Below are 24,372 nucleotides of genomic sequence, written 5' to 3'. Positions count from 1 at the left end.
AGAATCACACCCAAACTTCTTAAATAATGAAGGAAATGAAGAGGAATGTTGTTATTTTAAATTTTCGGGGAAGAGGAGGCTCTGTTGGGCATACAACTACTTTGCAGCCCTTCGAGTTGTATAAAGATCACCTTCAGAGCTGTGGACAGGGTTCATGCAGTCTAATTAGGAAGATTAAAACCCGAGAGATCTTTGAGCTAGAATCCTAGCAAGGACAGATAACTCTGTAAAGTTTGGCTTTCAAATCTTTAGTCTAAATAGCTGTCAGTAAAAAATGAGAATATTTTAAAGTGCTGTGCCATAAACTATAGATATGGGATTTTTGCAGTTCTACAAAATTCAGGTTTTTTGTTTTTGTTTGTTTCCTCATATATAACATAATCAGAACCATCACATACTGACTTGAGGATTAACAACTAATGTCATTTAATGCAATTTTGACAGTAGTTTCTATTCTGCTTTGTCCTTTAATGATGATTAAATGTTTTTACTTCTCTCTCGTGTTTAAAATGTTTCCAGAGGTGGGCCTAAAGAGAGAGAAGTATGGAGTAAAGAAGCATTTATTGGGAAATAGATTTTTATGAAGAGTCATAGAGATTTAAATTTAAAGAGAAGGCATATTTATATTGAAATTTCCAAAATGAATTTTGCCACTGGGTAAAATGTTCATAATAAAATGTGCCCTGGATACACTTGAGTGTGGGCTGGGTATAGTGACTTGCATCTTATCAATAGAGTATAGGAAAGGAAAAAAAAAAAGAGACTTTACAGTGCAGAAATCTAGCAGACACCACTTTAAGCAAATCATAAAGGTTAACACCATCAGTAGTAATTCATGCTGATATCATGTACCCCTTGATATGATGTGATGAGAAGTCGGCTCATCTTGTATTCTTAGCCTAATCATGAGAAAAACATCACACAGCCTAAATTGAAGGATATTCTACAGAATAACCACTACTCCTCAAAATTGTTACGGTCATGAAAAACAAAGGAGGACAGATTGGAGGAGACTAGGAGACCAGATGACAATGCATTGTGGCATTCTGGATCGGATCCTGGAACAGAAAAAGGACATTCATGGAAAAACTGGTAGAACCTGAATGAAATCTGAAGTTGAGTCAAAAGTAATGTACCAATGTTATTCTTAGTTTTGACAAATGTATTAGTCTTATGTAAGATGATAACCTTAGGGAAAACTATGTCAAGGGTATATGGAAACTCTCTGTACTGTCTTTGCAGCGTTTCTGTAAATCCAAAATTATCCCCAAATAAAACATTTATTAAACACACACATATATACACACCCCACAATCAAGAGTTAATTACAATTTTAAAAAGAGTAAGAAAGACTAATTACAGCAATAGTACCCTTTTTTTCACGGACACACAAAATAGTATTTTACTAGTTTCTTGATATTTAAACCTAGGCTTGGTGTTTTAAGTCTAGGCTCTGAGATTTTAGCTGCATTAAAAATTTAAGCAGTCCAAATGAGACTTTTTTTTACCTTATATATGCAGAAAAACAATGGTAATGACTCATGAAAGTAATATTACTTAGTTTTTCTTCCAAGTGTTATTTATTGAATACTGGCAGGACATAAGGAACTCTTAAAAGCATTACATTTATACATAGAGGTGCTGATACCTAGAAAATTTATTATCAGACCTGGAACCAGAGTACAGTCCTTCTGAGTCCTGGGCTCTAATTCTTTCAACCACACCTTGGAGCCTACTAGACATCTCCCACAATTCCAAGGGGCATGTGAGATATTGCGTGGGAAAAACATTTTTCTCAGTGAAATTTTGAGACGGCAGTCAGAGGGCAGCTTCTATACCAAAATCCTATTAAATGGTCAGAGATTGTGGAAATTTTTCTATCCTGACTTGTAGAACTCAATGTCTGCATCTTTGTTGGGGATTTTGATTATCCTTTTTACCACTCTACCTAGTGTAATTGCTGGGATGATCAGAGTTGTGAATTAGTATAATAACAAAATTGCTTGCAACGTTCTTTTTCAGGTTGATGTAGAAAGCTTCTGAGATGGCATCTAATGATCTTCATATAATCCTTCTGTGTGATACCCAGGCAATTAGTGTAGGCTTGATTTAGTGACTTGCTTCCAGTGAATAGAATACAGCAGAAGTGAGGGGCTGTCACTTCCAAGATTGGGTTTAAAAGATTGTGGCTTTCATCTTGCGGGTGCTTGAGTTCTCTCATTCTCACTGGAATCACTCAGAGCTGGGGGAAAGTCACCTGAAGTCATGAGGTAGCCCTATGGAAAGACCCACCTGGTGAGGGCCCAAGGCCTGCAACAATGACATGAGTGAATTTGAAAGGGGTTCTTCTTCAATACCTCCCTACCCAACTTAGTTGTGACTGCAGGCCATGAGAAAGCTTGAGCCATAGCTGTCTAGCTAAGCTATTCCTGAATTTCTGATCTGCTGAAACTGTGAGATAATAAATGTCTGTTATATTTTTTTAATTTATTTTTTATTGAAGTATAGTTGATTAACAATGTCATGTTAGTTTCAGGGGTACAGCAGAGTGATTCTGTTATATATGTGTGTGTGTGTGTATGTATATATATATATATATATATATATATATATATATTCTTTTTCAGATTATTTTCCATTATAGGTTATTACAAAATACTGAGTAGAGTTCCCTGTGCTATATAGTAGATCCTTGTTGCCTATCTATTTTATGTATAGTACTGTGTATATGTCACTCCCAAATTCCTAACTTATCCCTCTCCCCAGTTTCCCTTTTGGTAACCATAAGTTTGTTTTCTATGTCTGTGAGTCTCTCTGTTTTGTAAATAAGTTCATTGGACCTAGAGATTATCATACTAAGTGAAGTAAGTCAGACAGAGAAAGACAAATATCATAGGATACCACTTATATGTGGAATCTAATGTTTTGATGAGATGAAAACATGTTTTATACCTAAAACTTTTTCTTGAAAAATTTAGTAACTCACCTGCCTTATATTCATTTAAAAATATCAAAGGACAACACATAAGTATCTCCATTTATAAGAAAACCAGATTAACACATTAATTGGCACAGCAGCTCATGTGATACTTTGAAAAATGCCTGTTCTTTCTGTTTTCTCTATTATGATTAAATCATTTTTGTACACATTCAGAAATTTTTGATATTATTTCTTATTCTGTATTTCACATTTCTAACTCTTGGGTTTAAGACCAGATAAAATGTCTCAGTACTATTTATATGTCATCTACCTATTTATTTATCAATCTATAAATATATACAAATATAAATAGGTTCATACATATTTATCTATCTATAAATATACATGTATATGTATACATGTATAGTATGCAAGTAAGTGTATGCATATACATATATTTATTTCTTCATTGCCTTTGTGATTGTAACACATTAAAATTAACCAAAAAAATCAAACTGAATCTTTTATTACTATGATTTCTAAGTCAGACTCACATATAAGAATCTTCTGGAAACTTTCTTTAATGATACATATTCAGTGTGGAGAAGGTGGGTATGTGACCTTGAACAAATCTTCCCAGATAATCTTGCTGTTCAATCTCAAGTAGATGAATATGGCTCTAAAGGAATTTTCTGTTTCCTCTAAAATCAGAGATTTTTATGAATTTGTTTTCTTGAATTCAGAAAATACACCCTGGGTGTTATTATTATGGAACAATTGTGATGGGATGTACTGGAGACACTGAACATAGATTCTGCACTCATCTAACTCACAGACTGATGGACGGAACAGAAAGAAAGCAACTTACCTACAGTTTTGTGCTTTATGTATAGCATCTTTCAACTTATGGTTCAAAAGAATAGTGACTCAGGTCTGCCTACCCTGACAGTTGGCATGAGCAGGGAAGTATGAACATTTTAGTCCCTGTCACCACATTTTGGCTAGATTACTGTCTTAGTCAATTTGGGTGGCTATAACAAAATATATCCTGGGTATATCACAAACTGGGTAGCTTACAACAGGACAACAGAAATTTATTTTGCACAGTTTGGGAGGCTGGAAGGCCAACATCAAGGTGCTAACATGGTAGGTTTCTGGTGAAGGCCATCTTTCTGGTTGCAGACCGCTGACTTCTTGCTGTGTCCTCACATGGTTAAGGGGCATGCGATCTCTCTGGAACCTTTTCTATAAAGGCACTAATCCCATTCATGAGGGCTCCACCTTCATGACCTAATCACCCCCAAAGGCCCCACCTACTAACACCTTCACCTTGCACATGAGAATTCCAACATATGAATTTGGGGGAGACACAGACATTTAGACCATAGCAAGTACTATGATTTTTTTCAGGTTTGCCTTTCATGTTGAGATGTTGGCCATTATTAATTCTGTTATGGTCAACAGGTACAAAAGCAAGGAGAGTTTTAAGAAGAGGCATTATGATGGCAATGGAAACAAAAATGAGCTCATTGGAAGTGCAAAGTTATTTGAGTATAGGAAAAATTCAGAAGGACAAACAAAAAAAAATCATTGAATAAGTGATGCATTTATCTATGCAGTCAATAATTCCTTATCTCAAGAAAAAAGATAAGGAATGGTTACAGGTGAAATAAAAAAAGTATTCATTTAAAAATATTCACTGTGGTTAGAAAGATCAGCATCAATATGGAATGCCTATTGACCTGATACTATCTCAAGAGAGGATAAGACTTTGAGAAGGTAGAGATGAAAGAGCTGATGATGAATTTTTTTTTCTGGAAAAATAGAATGATTCACAAGCTCAAAGCCAGTTGTCTTTTCTATATATCATCAAATTATGTGGTGGTGCCTACTAGCTGCTGAGGAAGAGACTTGCTATATACTTCATCAAGAGAGGCATTACCCGCATCAGCAGATTTTCGTATGGATGCAATAGCTTATTTTGAGAAAAAACTATGGCCAAAGATGCTATCAGCAGAAGGAGAAGAGTGTGCCTTGTTTCAAAGCTTCAAAGGACTAAAATAAGCACACACTCATGTCCTGGAGATGCAGCTGGAGGCTGTAAACCAAAATCCCTTTCAGACACTGTAGGCTTAAACACAAAGGTCTGTTGGAAGCCCTGCTTTGTGAAGGAGGGTAGGCACAAGTTTCAGAGAAATATAGTTTGAAGAGAACAAGACTAATCTTTAGACTACTCTCTCATTGGGAGGTATTAAGAGTCCCACTGAAACCCCCATCTTGTAGCTCAGACCTCAGCATGACCAGTGGTCTCTTCTTGAACACTTTGTCCGAGATTCAGCTCCCTAAGCCTCTCCTGATGGCTCCGCATTCTTGTAGCTAAACTCTGACCTGCACTTGATAAATTCCGTTATCTGTTGCACTTCACCTTGTCTTCTAGTTTTGGGGTGTTTCCTAATTCTTGAATCACAGATCCTTTAACAATGCCTTTAAAACTAATGGAATATGTTTGAAGAGGGTGAACCTAGTGGTCTCTATTCTCCATTGGATCATAAAATGTCCACTAGATAAAAGTATACTTTGCATAGTTGAAGTCATGGTTTCTATGAGTCATTAATGTGTTGTAAAAAGCAGTAACTTCTCATATCATATACAGTGAATGCTTATCACATATGATCTAAGGAGATTATGTAAACAATATAGTGTTTGTGTTATAAAAAGATATAATGGTATGGATGTAATAATCTCGATGAACATACAATTTAGCTGTGGTCATGTGTACATTTTTTATAAGAGTAGGAAACATGAAGATAAAATGCAAAAGCCATAGAGTAAGTCTTTTAACTCACAAACAGATGTGACATTGTTTAATCTACAAGTAGCTTGGAAGGAGTGGGTGGGTGTTTATCATATTCCTTTTAAAGTTTCCAGCCCAAGTTGTAAGGGACTATGTAAACCTTCTACATTTTTGTCAGTAAAAATTATTTCATCCCTTGCTAAAATTCAGTCAGTTTGAGGGCGAAAAAAAGCAGCTGTTAATACCATGTAACTGCTTACTCAGTGGTTGTGGATACAGCATGGTGAAGGGCCTCTGCTGTGATGCAGGGAAGGCCCAATACTTGAACATGAACTAGCACAAGTATTTGTGATGACTAATGCACTTTTACTCATTTACTATCCTAAAGTAAAAGTGATTTACACTAAATTACCCACATCAACCATCTTTAGCCAACCAAGTTTGAGCCTTACTAAAATTTCAAGGAAGAGTAATAAATACCAAAGGTTTGGTCAACAACTCTTATGGAGGAAAGAACATCAACAGGATCTGTTGAATGAGGGAAAAACCGAGTTGTGGTAGATGTTTTATAACTTTCATCACTTCCTACAATTCCTATATTCCTGTAGTCCGTCCTGTGAACTGTAGCCTCCTTGGTCTCCTCAGCTCAGGGAGTCTGTATGGTACTAAAGATGTTCCCCCACTTTGTGTTGCACCCTGGACACTCTTCCAAGACCCTATGTGGGGCAACCCTACGCCTCACCTGCTTCCGTTTCCTTCCCTCAGGGATCACTATTCTTCACTGCCTCATGCTTAATGTGTTCAGAATTGTTATGTCCTATATTTTGATTGTTTTTTGGTTGATTCAGTTAGGAGGGTAAATCCAACCCCTCTTTATGTTGGTCAGAAGTGGGAGTCTTGTTTTCTTTGAGTTCAACAGTTGGATTCCCCTGGTTTGCACCAGTTTTCAGTCAGCTGCCAGTAATGATCCATTTCGAATTTTTGTTTGGAATGAAGTAGAGGTTGAGATTCATTTTCTTGTTCTATAGATAATCCTGTTGTTCCAGCACCATTTGTTAGAAAGTAAAATACTGCATGGTTTCACTTATATGTGGAAACTGAAAAAAATTTTTATAGCCACACTCATAGAAGTAGAAAGTAGAAAAGTAGTTGTCATGAGTTGGAGAGTGGGGATGATGGGGGAGGTTGATAAAAGGTTACAGATCTTTCAGTTATTAGATGAATAAGGTCTGAGTATCCAGTGTATCACATGGTGACTGTAGTTGTTAACACTCTATTGTATAATTGAAATTTACTAAGAGAGCAGAACTTAAATGTTCTCAACAAGAAAAAAAAGGTAAATATGCAAGGTAATGGATGTATTAATTAACTAAATGGGGGAATCCTTTCACAATGTATACATATACTAAATCATCACATTGTACACTTTAAACATCTTACAATTTTATTTGTCAATTATATTTCAGTGAAGCTGGAAAAAAGAAGATTTTTTCCCATTGAATTTACTTGGCATCTTGGTTGAAAATCAACTGACCAAACACATGTGGGTTTTGTTTTACAGTTTTTAATGTAGAAGTATTATACATATTTCATTAGATTTATTCTTAGACATTTGAGGATTTTGATACTATAATAAGTAGTATTTTAAAAACTTCATTTCCATTTGTTTGTTGTTAGCATGTAAAAGTACATTTCAATTAGTCATACTTTAGTAGTTACACTGATTTCTCTACACATATAATAATGTCATCAGTGAATAGTGAGTTTAACTTCTTCCCATGTCATAGATTTTCCTTCCATTTATTTATTTTTCACGGACAAGAATGGAGAATCCTTATCTTGTCTCAATTTTAGAGGAAAACTATTTACTGCTTCACCATTGCATTGAATATGACGTTAGCTGTAAGGCTTTTTATAGATAACATGTGTCTGATTGAAGTTCCATTCTCTTCCTAGTTTGTTAAAAGTTTTTATCAGAGCTGAGTGTTGAATTTTGTCATATATTTTTCTGCATCTATTAAGATAATCTTATCATCTATCTGTTATCTACTAAGATAGTTCTATATTCTCTTTTATTCTGTGTAAAGTAGTAATTTATACTGATTGAATTTTCATTGTTAGACCAGTCTTGCATTCATGTGATATACCTCACTTGATCAAGAAGTATTGTTCTTTTTATTTGTTGCTGGATTTGATGTGCTAATATTTTGTTAGAATTTTGCATTTGTTTATGAGGAATTAGTCTGTAGTTCTTCTTCTGGTGACTTTTGGTATCAGAGTAATACTAATGTTCTAAAATGAATTGGGAAGTATTCCTTTCTATTCTTTTTTTGTGGAGGAGTTTAAGTAGGATTTGTATTATTTCTTTCTTAAATGTGTGATAAAATTTATCAGTGAATACTTCTGGGACTAGAGTGTGCATTGTGGGAAAGTTTTTAATTATACATTTAATCCCTTTAGCAGTTATAGGTTTCTTTAAGTTAAAAAAAATTTTGTATTAGGTGTGATAATTTGTATCTTTAAAGGAATTTGTATATTTTATCTAAGATGTCAAATGATATCTAAGATGTCAAATGTATCTACTAGAATCTGTAGCAGTAATCCTTGATTTCTTGAGATCGACAGTTTGTGTTGCCTGTACTATTTTTCTTGGTCAGTCTAGAGATTAGTTAATTATATTAGCCTTTTCAATAAAGTAACCTTTGTTTTTGTTAATTTCCTCTGTTATTTATATGTTTTCTATTTCATTACTTTCTTTTCATGTTTTTGTTATTTCCTTTCTTCTACCTACCTTAGGCTTAATTTGCCCCTCTTTTCCTAAATTCATAATTGGAAACTTATTTTGCTGACCTCACACATTTTTCTGTTCTTTAATGACTATTTTATAAAGCTATAAATTGCCCTCTAAGCACTACTTTAACTGAATCTGACATATTTTATATGTTTTGTTTCCATTCTTTTAGTTCAAGTATTGTGTGTTAGTTCAAAGAATTTTCTAATTTTATGTTTCTTTGATACATAGATTGTTTAATGTATATGGCTTAATTTTAAAATATTTTGGAGATTTTCCAAATCAAGATGACTTGTTATTTATTTCTAACTTAATGTTACTGTGGCTGAAGAATATACTCTGTATAATTTCAACCTTTTTATATTTGAGCTTTATTTTATGGCCCAGCATACGATATAGTATTAATATTCCATGTGCACCTAAAAATAATGTGTATTGAGTGTAATGTTCTATAAGCATCATGTAGTTCAAGTTGGTGTTTAGTGTTGTTCAAATCTTCTATTAAGTGCATGGACCTTTAGAATTGTTATATCTTCTTGATGGGTTAGTTCTTTTATCATTTTGGAATACTCCTCTTTATCTTTATCTTTGCTTATCTTTTCTTTGTCTTTAAGTCTTCTTTGACTAATAGCAATAAAGCCATACCGGATTTATTATGTTTAATGTTTACATGTACAACTTTTTCTACACCTTTACTTTCAACTGTTTAGTCTGTCTTTATAATTATCATGTGTTTCTTGTAAATAGCATTTATTGGGCTTTACTTTTTCATCTAGTCTGACAAATATTGATATTGTAGTGTTTAAGTATATAAAACTATTTGTTTTCTACTTATCCATTATTTAATTTGTTCCTCCTTTCTTACCTTTCTTTTGGTGAATCAAATATTTTTCATATTGAATTTTACCCTCTTTTAGCTTTTTGTGTATACCTCTTTGTGTGTGTGTGTGTGTGTGTGTGTGTGTGTGTGTGTGTGCTTAGTAATTACTCTATAATATAAATAAGTATCTTTAATTTATCACAGTCTACCTTCAAATAATTGTATACTTTTTCATGAATCTTAAACACTATAATCTCAGTTTTTGTGCTCTAATTACATTATATTTTATTTTACATATGTTATAAATACCAAATATTATTATTTTTCTTTTAGACAGTGAAAAGGTTTTAAAGATATAAGGGTATATATAGCTTAAGAAAGGTATTTATGTTTCTCATGCTCATCATTCCTTCCTGTAGATCCAGGGTTTCATCTATTATTTCCTTTCTGTCTTTTTTTTTTTTTAAAGCATTTTACAGAGAGCATTACAGAGAGTGAATGTCCTTTTTTATTTTTCTCTTTATATTTCAGTTTAGATATTTTCTGTTCTCCCAGCTTCCAATGAACTGATCTTTTCCTCTGTGCCCAATTGTTAAGCCATGAATTCTTCATTTCCAATAACATTTTACATTTCTATCCATTCTATTAGTTTTTCTTCAGAGTTTACATTCCTCCAATAAAATTCCTCATCTCTTCACACATGTGGTCCCTCTTTCCCACTAGATGTTTTAGTATTTTTATTGTAATTATTTTATAATCCCTCTTTGATAATTCTAACATCTGCATACTGGCATGAATCAGAGATATCTTTGTGTTTTAGAGTAAAGTCACTATCTTTCTGAACCATGGGGATTTTGTCTCTAGTTTATAGTGCAGCTGCCAGCTCTTTTTGCATTATAGATAATCTCTCTGCCCTCCCACTCTGCCTTTAGTTTGCGGGGGTTGCTGCAAGCTGCCTTGGAAGGATTTCTCTCTGCGCCTCTTACCTCCAGCCTTCTGAGGGTGCCTGCCTTAGTTTCAGTGGCCCACACACTGGAAGATCTCTCAGGAGGATCCTCAGCCCTGCTGTCAGCCTTTCAGTGTAGTACACGTGGAGACCTGTGGGAAAGAGTCTTTGGGTGAGTGCAGATTTGCTCTCTGACTGGGTCTTCTTGGAATTTTATCTGCCAGGCCAGCCTGCCCATGGTCATTAAAAGTTGATTAAAGTTTTGGCTTGTTTCTTCCTCCTTATATCCTTTTATTAAGAATTTTTATTGGGATATAGTTGATTTACAATATTGTGTTAGTTTCTACCGTATAGCAAAGTGAATCAGTTATACATATACATATATCCATTCTTTTTTAGATTCTTTTCCTATATAGGTCATTACAGAGTATTGAGTAGAGTTCCCTGTGCTATACAGTAGGTCCTTATTAGTTATCTGTTTTATAGTACTATAGTAGTGTGTATATGTTATCTGTTAACGAGAGATTTCTTCTCCTTCCACTCCACCAGAAATGAGAGCAGGTATGTGTCTCTTCTCTCCTATGAAGGGCTTGTTATATTTTGGAGTTGAGTTCAACTAGGGTCCTTTGTCTCCTCAGCACTCTAGTGGATTAAAAACACCAACAGTGCGGTAGCTTATTCAGCTTGTTTTGGTGGTCATGCCAAAGGCAAAAGTCCTTTGTGATGTTACTATCAAAAAAAAAAAAAAAACAAAAAACAGAAGAAATCCCTCAAACAGAGTTATAAAAGTGTTTCCAGGGAAAATAGGTGCTTTCTCCAATGTCAGTGGGATGCCTACTATAGCAAGTTTGTCAGTTCATTAAATATGTCAGAACAGAGGGAGGGAGTTGCCTGAAATCTAGAAAAAGAAAAGGCAAGAGGTTCACTGCCCTGGTGCTGGGGAACAGGGTATAGAAAACAAGGCAGTTTTGTCCAGGTGAGCAGCTCCACCAAGTGCATACAGCTTTCTTAATCCATTGATTGGTGTAGTATTTGATCAAAGTACTCATTAATTTAATGAATAATTTATCAAATATTGATTGAGGCATTTTACATGGATTTTTGTTGGAGAGATAGGCATATAAACAGGAAAGAATAAATTTCTGTACATATTATAATAGAGGTACAAGTGCTCAATGCATGTTAGCTATTTTTACTACTAATTTTACTGCCAAGGTCCCTGAAGATACCATAAACTGGGGTAGCAGAGAGCTGCTGGAGAATTTCTTAAACCACTCTTTCGAATGAAGACTGAGAGTCACGTTGGTGCTGGTTGAGCACATACAGTTAATATTAGGACCCTGGGTTAGATAGATATTCTGGGACAGGAGTACAGATGAGGTAGCAAGAGTTTCCAGCCGCCGGATGATGGTCCTCAGAGATGCAATGCCAATGTCACATTTGCAGTGGAAACAAGGCAAGAACAGGTAAGGAACTGAGTGAGAATTTTTAGGAGGATAAAAATACAACTTGTAAAATTATAGAGAATTTGACCAGATCTAATAGGCATAAGACCAGGCATATGTGCAGAAGACAGATGTGACTTGTGTTCTGATAAGTGTAATTTTCTGAGAATGGGGAGTTTCATGAAGCTAGCATATCTAAGCAGTTTTCCCAGTAAATCCCATCTTTAAAAGCTCATGTCCATTGGAGCTAGGAATTTTTCTAAATTTCTTAAATGGAAGAGGCTATTTTGTTTAGCTGATACAAATATTTTATTTCAAGTCAATTAGAAAAATTACTAAGTATCTAATAACACCAGGCACTCTACTGGGCACTGGTGATATAAAAATAAATAAGACACAGTCCCTGCGCTCAGGGATCCCACAGGTTACTTGGAGAAGAAACCATGTAAATAAATAGTATTAATATATATTGAATTTCTTTATGAAGGACAATCCTATAGTTGAAATGAATGCATCAAGCTATTGTGATAACAGCATTGCTTAATTATTTAACTGATTTATTAATTCAGCAACCATTTATTCGGTAGCTATTATGTCCCTACTTCAATGTTGATGTGAAGTGTATTTCAGCCCACATTAATCCACCTAAACCCTTATGTCCACATTTCACTTGCAAACACTTTCATATGTAGTATTATTCATCGCATTCATTTGCATTTGACTTCATTTATTCAGTGAAATGGATTACTAGTGAAATAAATTTTTATATCATCTGATCTGATATATATTGCCTTTTTCACTAGTAGAATTAAAAATGATTAACAAAACAGTGAATTTTCTTTTTTACTAGTTGGTTATAGGAGATTATATTTAATTTCACAGAGAATTTATACTTAGGCAAGATTGAAAGCATGTTTTGAGGCATGTGAAAGGAGGCTTAATGGATATTTGAAACAGAAAGAAAAATATGGGAAAAATAATATAAGCTTTGCCATATTATAAAAAAAACTTTAGTGAAATAAATTTCACTAGGAAACAAAAGACAAACACCCATGTTCTACTCTGACTTGACATGGAGAAACACAAAGGAAATTGAAAATGTAATTTATCTTTGGAATTGCTAAAAAAATATTGAGCCTAAATAACTGACAAGAGAGAAGCTAGAGCTACTGTCTTTTCGAAGTGCACTTCTTATGATTTCAGAGCAATTTGAGAAGGTCAGGGGCTCTCATTCTCACTGACTGCAAAGTAATAGAAGACTGCCTCTAATTGTGGGATTAAATGAACATATGGCCAGTGACTTTCCAGAAGAGAATTAGATAGAATTCTTAGAAGATAATTTTTATCCAAGGTGATGAAGAAACCGAGAGCTACTTTTGCTTTTTATTTAGGAAAGTTGGTATATAAATATATATATATATATACATGCATAATATAATTATGTATAATATATAGTGATTATGTATTATATTAGGTTATATCATATATATGCTCTCAATTATTTAGATTTTTCTTGGACTTCAGATATAGTTTTTGAAACTGATTAGAAGATTTAAAACACCACTTCACCAGTCTACTTCTTGTTGTTATTAAAAGATATGTCTCAAGGGCATTTTTATCCCTTTAATATTCACAGCTATATTGACACCTGTGACTCAGGTGTCAGATTCAACCCTGAGCCTGAATTCAGCTGACCTTCACATTTTTGAAGGCTATTATAGACCCAAAGATAATTTCTATGAGTCTGGCTTTTATAAATTTTGGAATAAAACTAGAACCTTTCTAAAGATTAATAATTAGACATAGGACACATTCTAAAGAATGGCAAACCAGTTAAATAAACATTTAAAAGTACAGTAGATAACAAATGCTTACCTTTGGAAGTTCAGAGTCCAAACGAAGCGCTAAATCTAAACACCACCTGGCAATTCAACCTCATGGAGCCCCTAGTTCAACAACGGTAAACCTAGGAAGTAGGTTTATCTTTTTCCCTTCCCAGTTCCATTGAAACAACAAAGTTGTTTCACGGGGAAAATAAATCCATAGCTGCATGGCAAATAGGAAGTGATACTGGCAGCAACATTGAAATTGTGAATGATTTCCGGAGAATAAGCTCTTATAAATAAATAATCCAGACTAGGAGAAAGCATACAGGGGGTCCAACACACTCAAAGGAGACGTCTTGGATATGTTGGGAAAAGCTCCAAGTTCAGTTAGAAGGCACGGGGATGGGGGAGAGCAGTGAAACCGTCATCAGGGTAAGTATTTAATAATCTGTAGGCTAACAAGACTCATGTGGCTTTTCTCCACTTCCTCACAGAGTGGAAAATGCCTCTGACAGCAGAGGCATTTCTTCCCTAGCTTAAGCCAGAGAACTTCTTCCTAAAGAAACTGCATAGGACAGGCTAGCAATTCAGTGTGATATTTGTCTCTTGACACGAGGCACAGCTGACTTTTAGGCACATCAAGCTGTGCAACCATACAGAGAGAATGTAAGAGGAAAGCCCTCTCAAACCAGGAGAAAAATATACTGCAATGCTCCATTCTCAGAGTAACATTCTTGTTATTTTGGCATTTAGGTAGCCTGCCTGCTTACCTTCTGGCCACATATCCTAAAATGATTCCTACCAATTGACACATCCTCACCTATTTACATAGACAGGAAAGCAGTCTGGTCATTTCCAGGGAAAGCCCTTTTTGGGAAATAGATCCAGACCTTTACAGAGAGTGTATGACAGCTACCTTAATTCATCAGTCAAGTCCTTTATTCATAAATATGAATCACCAACTTAAGATCATCAGAGAGTTTAAGAAAACCAACACCTAAATGAAAAGAAACAAGCGAAAGAAACAGAACAAATGACTATAGAGGAAAAATAAATAGTTCAATGGACATAAGAGAACTTGAAAAATAGTCTGTTTACATTCTCAGAAAGATTTGTTTGGATATTAAATATATTTTAAAAAGGAAGAAAAGAAAGAAAGGAAAATCAGACTACTATTAAAAATAAGCAAAACTTTTTGGAACTAAAAAACATATTTTCTGAACATTTATAAAGGAAATCAAACATACCAAAATAATGATCTATTCTGAAAGATAAAGTTGATAAACTCACAATACATCGCACAAAGAAAATGAAAAGTATGAGTAGAATAAGGATGAGTCACTGGAAATTAGTTCAGGGGCTCTGATATTTTTTCTAGGAGTTTTAGAAAAAGGGTCTGGGGAAAATTAAAATGTAGAGATGATTTAACATTAGAAAAAATTTTGTCCTAGTCAAAGAAAGGTAGTGCAAGTTTTCAGAATGAAAGACTCACCTACACATGATATTTTAGAACTCAAGGGATAAAGAGAAAGTTGCAGAAGTTTCTGGAGAAGAGAAAAGACAGGGTACTGAATGATGCTAACTGCTGATTTAACAATAGGAACTAAAGAAAGGCAATGATTCCTGACTTTGAGGAGTTATGAGTTGGCCATATGAGCAAAGAAAGATTTCTAAGCAAATTATTGCAACAAAATCAGTTAAGTACTTGTATTAGCATAAGTATAAAACACCACTAGAGTTCTGGCCTTTAGGTACTCAGAAGAGGCTTCACAGAGAGGATGCTGTCTGACCTGGGTCTTGAAGCATAGTAGGAGTTCACCTTAAATGTCAGAAAATCAGAAACAAATACAATAAACTGCTTACTTTCCTGACTGGGAATCTTCTTGTCTTTTGATTTGATATCCAAGTTTTCTTTTCCATTTCATTCTCATTACCATGTTTATGTTATCTTTTCTCACTCTAAGCTACTTTAAACTTCTTGTAGTAAGCAGATCACATAGCTTAAATAAATAAAAATACTTAGTTTCTTAACTATAAAATGCAAGTAGGTTGAAAGTTTTATGTTTTTCAGGGAACTAAATAAAAATCACACATGATTTTTAAGTTTTCATGGGAAGGCATGCTCACTTTTGTGGCAGAGACTTTAGTACATAGGTTTGATGATTTAATGACTTAGATGAGATAATATTATTACTGGACGCATTGATCAACCAAGACTCTTCAACAAGGAATGAAATCTTCTCTAGATTAAATATTTAAATATAGGGCTTTCTATTTATGCCAGAACAGGAGAGAGAAAGATAAAGAAGGGACATCTTGTGTGAAAAGGATTAAAGGAGGCTGCAATGACCATTCTCTGGTAGCCTACCTTGTCATTTGAATGTTTATTAGAAAATGGAAAATAGGATGGTGAAATCTGAAAACAATATGGTGTGTTTTTTTCATTTTCAAGGACCATGGATTTCCATAAATTATTTTCAGATAAAGATGTTTTAAATTGATGACACAAAGCAGCGGCAGTCTTAGTGAGTCAGTAAATTGATGAGCAAGCTTTACTGAGTACACCGTGTACACAGAACTCGACAGCGGCTATTTTAGGGAAAGCATTGTCAATATTAATGCTGATGACTCCCTTTGGGAATAAATTGGTAACAGTGAGTTTCCAAAATAAAGCCAAGTCTGTTTTAACATTTTCATGTTATATGTTCTTTTCAAATTATTACGATATTTGGAAATTAGGGTTTATATTTTAATAGTGCAGTTGACCTTGGGGTCAGGAAAAAATAAACATTAATGTTATATTACTATCTGTTTTTCTCCACATAGCATTTCGAATAAAATAGGACATTTGGAGACCCTCTGCACACAGATATAGAGTTGGACTTGTTAAAATTGACTTTCATGGTCTTTCGCTTTGTTGGTTTATGACCATTCGAAAAAGAAAGAAAATCTGGTGTTTGGGGGCAAAGGTGCTTTGTAGCTTCATCCTTTATCCCAGAAATCAAGAATATTTTTTTTGAAATCTAACTGTAGTAGTCTGGCCATCAGGAAACCTTGAAAGCTATCCCGGAGGCTGTTTTCTGTGTCTTTGGCAAAAAGCAGGGAGTCTTGTTTGAGATGGCAAGAAAAGATTTACATAAGGCATCTGATTCTGAGAAAAGGGATTACTTAAAGGTACAAGAGAAGTGTTTGGAACCCAAACAGGAATTTAGAAGGCTTTTTCAGTGTTACCATTTGAAAAAACCTTGTTGTTTTCAGGTTGATAAGGTATCTAATCATTTGGACAGAGAGCTCAATCCCTTCTGCTCAGAGATTCAGAAATCTGACCTACAAAGAGCCTCACTCCACCAATGGGAGGTAATGTTATGATTTCGTTCCCCTACAACCACCTCTGAAACTGTGCTGGCAGATTTCCCTCCTGTGCAACAAGGCTGCTGACCTTTATGGTCTCAAAGTCCTCTTTCAGCTCTAAGGGTCAGAAGGTTTTTCAGCTCACTTTTCATTTTCTCCCACATAGCCCATATTTACTAACATTTTTAAAACGGATATACATTATTCATTAGTGTAAGTGTTTGCACAGCTGCCTGAATGCTTGTATGTTTATTTGTGTTCCTATTGTCTAATTTATACTAGAACTTCTAGGGAAGCAGGGACCATGTCTTATTTGTTTGATCTCAGCACGCAATCCATTGAAACATATGTTGTAGGAAAAATGATGAAAAAGTGTGTGTGTGTGTGTGTGTGTGTGTGTGTGTGTGTGTGTGTTTATAGATAGATCGATGGTATGGTTTGCAAGTTCGGAAACACATAAAATGTATATGAATGTGGTTATGGGAGACTGGCTGGAAGTACACAGAAACAGAGAATGGGGAAAGAGGGGACACTGATTCTAAATCAAGATTTCCATTTTCCTAGACTTTACAGTGTCTTGATGTTTTATCCAAATATGCCAAAGTAAAGGAAGCAGAGCATAAATCTTCTCCCTACTGACATATTCTGGATTTATGTCATTTGCTATTTTTCCAAAAAGTCTGAAAATTTCCAAGGGCAGAGCCATTAATCTGTGACTGAAGAGACAGATGGACTAAAGAAAAAGAAGCCCTGCTACATCTCCTAGAAAAACAATTATATAGGGGTACAGAGAAGGCCTTCAATTGAGAACATGTCCATTCACAAGTCCATGAAAGCAAAAGAATGTAGAATTACAGTCTTAGCATACAAATTATTTTGTGGAGTTACCATTGCAGTACTTGAATTTGATTAAAAAGTCCATGATTTACCACTAGGCTTAGAGTACCATGTTTGTTGGACTAAAAATCATGTGAGAGAAGATCAGAGGGTCAGGTCTAGTTAATTTCTCAGTTTTATGATTCCTTTTCCCTCTAACGTTGCTGTATTATCTATCACTGTCATGTTTGGTCAATACAATTATAACTGTAGTAATGATGCATTTGGCAACTGAGATAATTCTTATCTCATTTGAAGGGTAACTCAGATGACTGTCTTGCATTCTTATCATCAGTTACTTCATGTCTTACCCCAGGGGGCATGCCATCTATGAAGCATCTTCTGCCATCCTCCTTTCTATGGTCCCCCCTCCAGTCTGGAACAACTGCCAATCACTTGGCAATTGTCTGTCATTGTAGCACCTTCTATTTTCATATATCTCAGTGGAATGACCTCTTTGTCTATCTTTAAGTTTCTTGAGAGTTCAGCAGCATGGTGTGTTCATTTGGGGCACATCATCTGTCCCTGGTTCCAGGATGTTCATATGGAAGATGCTCAAAACATGGTACATAAATAACTGACAGTCTAGATGAAAGGATAAATTCTATGTGCTACCTCGATAGTGATCTAATTTGATGTAACTCATACTGGGATACTCTTAGAAATGATACCTTGGGATACCTTATGTTTTTATTTTTTTCTTCTTACACTATTTTGTTGACTCAAATCCCTGTCAAGATAACTGGGAAATTTACTCACAGAAACAAGCTATTTCCATTTATAAGAACTCTATCAGAAGAATATGTGGCTACAACCTAAAAATAGCAACAAATTTCCAAACCCATAGAATGTACAACACCAAGAGTGAACCCTAACGTAGACTATGGACTTTGGGTGATTCTGATGTGTCAGCGTAGGTTCATTAATTCTAACAAATGTACCACTCTTGTCAGGGATGTTGATAATGGGGGAGGCAGTGCATGTGTGGGGGCAGGAAATCTCTGCACCTTCCTCTCAACTGCTCTTAAAAAATAAAGTCTTCGAGACGTCCCTGGTGGTGCAGTGGTTAAGAATCCACATGCCAATGCGGGGGACAAGGGTTCAAGCCCTGGTCCGGGAAGATCCCACATGCCGTGGAGCAGCTAAGCCCATGCACCACAACTGCTGAACCTGTGTGTCACAACTACTGAAGCCCACATACCTAGAGCCTGTACTCTGCAACAAGAGAAGCCACCGCAATGAGAATCCTGTACGCTGCAACGAAGAGCAGCCCCCACTCGCTGCAACTAGAGAAATCCCGCGTACACCAATGAGGACCCAACACAACCAAAAAGAATAAATAAATTTAAAAAAAAATAAAGTCTTCAAGCCTTTGGATGCCCACTGTACTCTAAGCTTTTTGAATCAATCCATCAAATCCATCAGTGTGTCTGAACTCCTCTAACACAGAGCTTGGTACATACTAGAAACTCAATAAATAACTGTAAAATGTGTGGCAAAGACTATGTAGCAATTGAATGAGTCTGGAGATTAAATATATACAGAAAAAAAGTTTTAAAAATATAGCAATAAACACTCTACTTAAGATAAGGCATATTCCACCATGCCTTCACCTCACAAAGTCCAATGTGGAGACTCATAGCTGTGCTTCCCAACCTCACTCACAATTCCCTGGGGTGTGTGTGTGTGTGTGTGGGTGTGTGTGTGCGTGTGTTTCCATGTTGACATCTAAGAGGTCTCTGCTGGCACATCCTGCCTCCTCCATTACTGAGTGATCTGCTCGACTCGAATACTGGCTGATTTTCTTTCCTTGTCATGATAATATCTCTCTGTCTCCCTGGGTGGGATCTCCTGTGTGTCCCTGAACTCCACTGTCCTCTATGCTGGGTGGCTGATTTCCCCCCTGAAATGAATTCTTTCCCAGACATCTAGGACATTGGGGATACCCAGGTATCTATAGAAGTTTGGGAATTTTTTTCTAATCTGTCCTGTAATTTCTGTACACCTTATGAGCACTTTCACTCATGTCAATGCCCCAGCTTCCATCACTCTGAGATCCAGTATCTTGTACTCTCTGCTCTGTCACCATAAGGCAAAACTTCTGGCATCTATCAGCCATAGCTTATGAACATCTCTGCTACCGGGACATATTTGTAAAAGAAACCAGTTATTATCTTTTTGAGCACTTTATTCAACAAGTAAACAATGATGAAGTCTTTAGAAAAACAAAGAATTAACAGCAATCACATATCCTAGATTCTCTGATTCAGTTTATGTTTCAACTGTTTTATTCTTCTGTCCCACAAGTGAGCTGATACTTAGAATAAATGCATTGGTTTATTCCATGAACATGGTTACCAGATAATCATAGGTTATACCAATTTTGAACCTATTTGAGAAGTGAGGTAAAAATGAAGTAGCCAGATGTTTTAAGAAGGAAAAGATTATTGACTAGAAATATCCTCCAGATTTGGTTTCAAAGGCAGAGGGAAAGTAAGTGCGACAGTCATCATCATTACCAAATAATACATGATTGCCAGATTTCTCAAAGCTAGCCAAATATTGATTGGAAAAAAGGTTTTTTGAAGGGCAAAATCAAGTAAACTACTCTCAAATGTTTTAAGATATTCACGAGCTAAATTTTAATGCTAAGAACAGATAGTTGCATTTAATGTTTAAAACAGATATATTCTGGGGCGTGGGATGGTGTTTTTGAAAAATAATATCATCTTTGGAAGAAGAGATGTTAATGTTTTCAAATTCTGTTCACCTACTCAATTAGTTTTGGCCATCACAACTATTTTATGAGCGCCCACTGGAAACAAAGGGTCAACCAGGGTCTTATGCAATTACAGTCCTTAAGCTATGGACGTGAAATAAGGAAAAACATTCTGTAGTTGATTATGCATCCTTGGTGTCCAGTGTTGCATTCGGGTGGTGTCAGTGGGCTCCATTTTAAACAAGCAGCAATTCGTACAACCTTAATATCATCCCCTGATACTCAATTGAGATAAGGTTGGGTTTGGAGATTGGCTTAAGGGAATTACCTAAATAGTTTATTTTGCTGTCTTTCAGGTATCCTACTTCATGCTAAAAAATGTTAACATTATAACCTAAACTGAAGTAAGACACTAACCCATGTTTAGCTGCATTTGAGTCTTTGCTGTAATAAATCTGAGTCTATGGTGTAATAAATGATTCATAGTTTTGGTGGAAGGGATTTCCAGCTAGACTACAGAATATAAAAGCAAAATGTATGAATTCTGCCATCAGAAATCTTTATCATTTAGCCTATTTAACCGTGCTATCATGATCTTTAAAGAAACTTTCTAAACCATAATCCCATGAAAAACTAAATCTTCCCAGAAACTCACAAACTACAAAAATTGGATATATGCCAAGTGATATCCTGGATACTGGAAAAGCAAATTCCCATAAAATGTTGTATTTACTTCTGAATTTTAATTAAGTGATAAGGAAGCCACATAAATAAAAACAAGCTATCTCATAGGCTGATGCTTCAGGTATAACAAATATTTCATGGTTGGCTTCTCTGTCTTTTTGTTTTCATTGACCTAAATGCTAAGTCTATCCAATTCTTGTTTCTATCATTCAGTGTTAAATAATAACGACTTTCGTCAGAGTTGAAAAGATAACTGGCCCATAAATTAGAAAATCAATTTAAATTCTTTATAGCTGTATGTAATTCATTTATTCATTTAAAATATATTTATTTGGAAAATAGTTGTTTTGCTAACCACCTGCCAGGCATTGTGTAAGTTATTCAGACAGAAGCGAGTGAAAGAGAAAGACTACCTTCCCATATGGAGTATATAGATCAGTGAGATATGGATTAGTGAGCATGTAGAAGAACTAAATAAGTAAACCAATAACAATAATAATAAATTCTCTGGGAGGGGGGAAACTGCTGACAGTACCAGTGAATATTTCTCTGAAGTAACAAACTGACACCTAAAGGAAGATTCAGCCATGCAAACAAATAGGTAAGGAGGAAAAGAGCATTCTGGATAGAAGGAATAGCATAAGCAAAATAATTCGATCATGGACGAGCTTAGATAATTTCAAGAACTGAAAGGAGGCGGATTTGATTGGAGTAGAGAGAGTAGGTGGGCCACAAGGTAAAATGATGGAGGACTTGCAGGACAAGACAAGGAGTCTGGAAACCAGTCCCATAATTTTAAGTTGGAGAGAGAGATCAGATGTGCTTTCACTTTATGGAACTGCTGTGTGAGAAATGAACTGAAGGAAGCAAGGTAAAAACAGAAACAAAGATAGCAGGGATCACATTTAGTAGGCTGAGAAAAGAGTCCACTCAAAATGTGATAATGGCTTGGATGAAGATAATATAATAGAGAAGTAAATAAGAACAGATGTGAGATATATTTTGGACGGAGAACTGGTAGGATGTGCTGATTGATAGAACATGAATCATGAGAAGAAGGGGAGGAAGGCATGAAGCATGTCTACTGGGAATATGGGTTGAACCATTGAGTAGATGGTGGTGCAGTTTACTAAAGACCTGGGAGGAACAGATTTGGGGATGAGGATCCAAGTCCACTTTTGGATTTGGTGGGTTTAGGATGCACTTCAGACATCCGTGGGCACTCTTATTATATGTCTTGAGCTCAGTGGAGAAGTCTAGGTTGGAACTGTGTATTTGGGTAGTTAACATTGCATGTTCAAGCCATAGAACTGAATGATGATACCTAGAGAAAAGGAAAAAGGTAGGGTGAGAAAAAGAGCAGACCAGGAATTAAGCCCTGAAGAATTACATTTTAAAGCTGAGTCAAGGAGTAGAATCTGGAAAAAGAGACTTAGGAGTCTACAAAGAGATAGTATGTTTAAAGAAGGAGGGAATGACTCATGATGTGGAATGCTGTTCATTGCTCTTTAAAAAAATTTTTTAAAAAGCCTTGGATTTGGATTTGGAAACAAGAAGGCTTTAGTGATCCTGATAAGAGCGGTTTCAGTGGCCTGCCTGGAACAGATGCAAGATAGTGGTAGGAGAGTGGGAAGTAAGTAAGTGGAGACAGAACACATTATAAACAAATTGTTTCTGGGAATAAAAACAATAGTTGCAGAGGTTTGCAGGGACAAGTCAGAGTATTTTGTTGTTTTATTTTAAATATTGGAGGTATAAGAGATTGCTTTGGAAGGATGGAAGGATGCAGTGGAAAAGGGGAGACTGGTAATGCCACAGAGAGAAGAGATACTGAAAGAATAACATTCTTGATGGACTGAGAAGTAGATGAGGGCTTTCTGGAATCTTTGACTAAGGAAATAACACTTTACTCAATATTTTCTATCTTCCTTTTTTCTCGAGTGATTATTATTTTCATCTTTTTCTTCTCCTCCTCCTCCACCTTCTTCTTCTTCTTCTCCTCCTCCTCCTCCTCCTCCTCCCCTCCCCTCCCCCTCCCCTCCCCCTCCCCCTCCTCCTCCCCCTCCTCCTCCTCCTCTCCCTCCCCCCCCTCCTCCTCCTCCTCCTCCCCCTCCTCCTCCTCCTCCTCCTCCTCCTCCTCCTCCTTCTATATATATTTTTTTGGAAAGATTCTTCTCCCTGTATCTTTAAAGAACCTGGTAGCTTCTACCTTCCACTCCCCGAATGAGTATTTAAGAATGAGCAAATAAATGTACACCTTACCTATATAAATATGTACATTCTTGTATGTCAGGTAACTTTTGAGTCTGTCCATTCTATTTCTTTATTTTCCCTTAAAATTTGCACTACAACATTATTTGTTTATGATGTCATTAATGTTAATACTCAGGAAAAGAAAGTTGGTTTGCTACAAATAAAAAATAATCCTGAAGAATGCTGACTTGTTTCTCAAAAAATGTTTCAAGAATAATTCAGTTAACAATAAACATTCATTAATCTCTTTCTAAATGTTAGGCATTGTGATAAATCATGGAAGAGATCCCAAATTATTTACCTATGGCAAACACTAGGAAATCATATGATATTTAATAGCATGTATTTCATTTACTTCTGCTACTCCTGACTTCTAATACTCATTCTTTTTTTTAAATTTTATCATATTTTATTATATACTTTTGTTTTTGTTTTTTTATTTTATTGTTTTATTGAAGTATAGTTGACTTACAATGTTGTGTTAGTTTCAAGTGTATGGCAAAGCGATTCAGTTATACATATATCTATATTTATTCTTTTTCAGATTCTTTTTCTTTATAGGTTATTACAAAATATTGAGTATAGTTCTCTGTGCTATACAGTAGGTCCTTGTTGGTTATCTACTTTCTATATAGTCGTGTGTAGATGTTAATCCCAAACTCCTAATTTATCGCTCCCCCACCCCTTTCCCCTTTGGTAACCGTAAGTTATTTTTTCTACGTTAAATCTACTCACTGAAATAGGGTATGTGTCTCAATTTATTTGTATGCACTTTTTAATTTGTATGCTCATTTACTCACTCTTTCATTCACTTTTGTATATAGCACTAACCCATAAATGATTTAACATTGCTTACAGAGTGACTTAAAGTGTAATAATTCAAATAATATTAAAATATATAATAAAATATCTTATATTTTAATAAAATTAAAAATTGCATACAAAAA

General features: G+C 35.4%; 3 long non-coding RNA genes across 3 annotated transcripts in view; 2 read left to right on the top strand and 1 right to left on the bottom strand.

Moving 5' to 3' along the window:
• LOC141276075 (uncharacterized) overlaps window positions 1–24,372 on the top strand; it is a 296,015-nt gene that overhangs the window by 201,485 nt on the left and 70,158 nt on the right. The gene's annotated exons all lie outside the window — the stretch shown is intronic.
• LOC141276073 (uncharacterized) overlaps window positions 1–24,372 on the bottom strand; it is a 40,663-nt gene that overhangs the window by 37 nt on the left and 16,254 nt on the right. Inside the window, exon 2 of the long non-coding RNA XR_012325012.1 lies at window positions 10,312–10,423. This is a non-coding gene — a long non-coding RNA (uncharacterized lncRNA). The remainder of the gene's footprint in view (window positions 1–10,311; window positions 10,424–24,372) is intronic.
• LOC141276074 (uncharacterized) lies at window positions 7,215–16,831 on the top strand. The gene is made up of 3 exons (XR_012325013.1): window positions 7,215–7,257; window positions 10,258–10,443; window positions 16,801–16,831. It is a non-coding gene; the product is annotated as an uncharacterized lncRNA (long non-coding RNA).

Source organism: Tursiops truncatus, chromosome 12, assembly GCF_011762595.2.
Source record: "Tursiops truncatus isolate mTurTru1 chromosome 12, mTurTru1.mat.Y, whole genome shotgun sequence".
Taxonomy (NCBI): Eukaryota; Metazoa; Chordata; class Mammalia; order Artiodactyla; family Delphinidae; genus Tursiops; species Tursiops truncatus.
Note: the sequence above shows the minus strand (reverse complement) of the source record. Positions and strands in the feature narration are given on the sequence as shown.